The 2,067-nt window shown below is 36.2% G+C and overlaps 1 pseudogene; it reads right to left on the bottom strand.

Annotated features, from left to right (window-relative positions):
* Positions 1 to 1,164: 1,164 nt before the first annotated feature.
* Positions 1,165 to 1,265, bottom strand: LOC114235724 (U6 spliceosomal RNA; annotated as a pseudogene).
* Positions 1,266 to 2,067: the final 802 nt, after the last annotated feature.

Here is a 2,067-nt window from a genome sequence, read left to right as displayed (position 1 = left end):
CGCATTTTCTTATTTATTTATTTATTTATTTATTTATTTATTTTTGGCTGTGTTGGGTCTTCGGTTCGTGCGAGGGCCTTCTCCAGCTGCGGCAAGCGGGGGCCACTCTTCATCGCGGTGCGGGGACCGCTCTTCATCGCGGTGCGCGGGCCTCTCTCCATCGCGGCCCCTCCCGTCGCGGGGCACAGGCTCCAGACGCGCAGGCTCAGCAACTGTGGCTCACGGGCCCAGCCGCTCCGCGGCATGTGGGATCTTCCCAGACCAGGGCTCGAACCCGTGTCCCCTGCATTAGCAGGCAGACTCTCAACCACTGCGCCACCAGGGAAGCCCTTCCTTTATTCTTTATATTCTCTTTCTGGCACTCCACTAAGACATATGACAGAGATTCTCAAACAATGTATCTCTTTCATGTTCTCTGTTTCTATGCTGCATTCAGAGTGATTTTCTCAGGTCTGTCTTTCAATTCATTAATTTCTTCTTCAATGAGTGTAGTCTACAGTTAATACATTATTAACTTTTTTTGTAGCAGTTTTATCAAAATATAATTCACGTACCACACAATTCACTCATTTAAAGTGTACAATTCAATGGTTTTTAGTATATTCTCAGAGCTGTGTGAACATCAGCACAATAAATTTTAGAACATTTTCATCACTCCAAAAGAAACCATGTTCTCTTTAGGTATCACTTCCCAAACATTCCCAGCCCTAGATAACCACTGATTTACTTCTGTCTGTATGGATTTGCCTATTCTGGACATTTCATATCAATCAAACAATATGTGGTCTTTTGTTTATGGCTTCTTTCGTTTAATATAGTCTCAAGATTCATCTCTGTTGTAGCATGTGTCAGTACTTTATTCCTTTTTATTGCCAAATAATATTCCATTGTGTGGCTATACCACTTTTTATTTATCCATTCATCAGTTGATGGGCATTTGGGTTATTTCTATTCTTTGGATATTATGAAGAATGATGCTCTGATCTTTCATGGACAACATTTTTTGGTGGACATATGTTTTCTTGGGTGTAGGAATGGAGTTGCTGGGTCATAGGGTGACTATATGTTTACTTTTTGAGGAATTTCCAGGTTGTTTTCCAAAGCGTACAATTTTACATTCCTAACAGCAGTGTATGGGGGTTCTAATTTCTCCACATTCTCTCCAATACTTACTCTTCATGAATTTGTGTCATCCTTGCACAGGGGCAATGCTAATCTTCTCTGTATCATTCCAACTTTAGTATATGTGCCTCCCAAGCAAGAACTTACCCATCTTTTTATTATATATATATATATATATATATATATATATATATATTTATATATATATATGAAGTGGTATTCCTTTATGTATGGTTTTGATTTACCATTTGTATATCTTTTTTAGAGACATGTCTATTCAGACCCTTTGTGATTTTTAAAATTAGATTATTTGTCTTTTTATTTTTGAGTTGTAAGAGTCCTTTATGTATTCTAGATGCAAGTCCCTTATTAGATTTATGATTTGCAAATATTTTCTCCCATTCAGTGAGCTGTCTTTTCACTTTTTTGATTATGTTTCTTGCAGCACAAAAGTTTTAGTTTTGATAAAGTCCAATTAGTCTATTTTTTTCTTTTGTTCCTTGTACTTTTGTTTTTATATTTCAAAAACCATTGCCAAATCCAAGGTTACAGATCTATGCCCACATTTTCTTCTAAGAGTGTTATATTTTTAGCTCTTATATTTAGGTCTATGATGCACTTTTACTTAATTTTTGTATATGATGTGAAGTATAGGTCCAACTTCATTTTTTTTTTTTTTTTTTACATGCAGATATTCAGTTGCCCCAGTATCATTTATTGAAAAGACTATTCTTTCCCCCATTTAATTTTTTTTGGTACCTTTGTCAAAAGTCAATTGACTATAAATGGAGGGTTTATTTCTGGACTCTTAATTCTACTCCACTGATCTATATGTCTGTCCTTATGCCACTGCCACACTGTCTTGATTATTGTAGCTTTACAGTAAGTTTTGAAATTGGGAAGTGTAAGTCCTTCAACTTACAACTTTGTTCTTCTTTTCCAAGA

Source organism: Balaenoptera acutorostrata, chromosome 7 (assembly GCF_949987535.1).
Source record: "Balaenoptera acutorostrata chromosome 7, mBalAcu1.1, whole genome shotgun sequence".
Taxonomy (NCBI): domain Eukaryota; kingdom Metazoa; phylum Chordata; class Mammalia; order Artiodactyla; family Balaenopteridae; genus Balaenoptera; species Balaenoptera acutorostrata.
The sequence above is the reverse complement of the archived record's forward strand: the minus strand, read 5'-3'. Positions and strand labels throughout refer to the sequence as shown.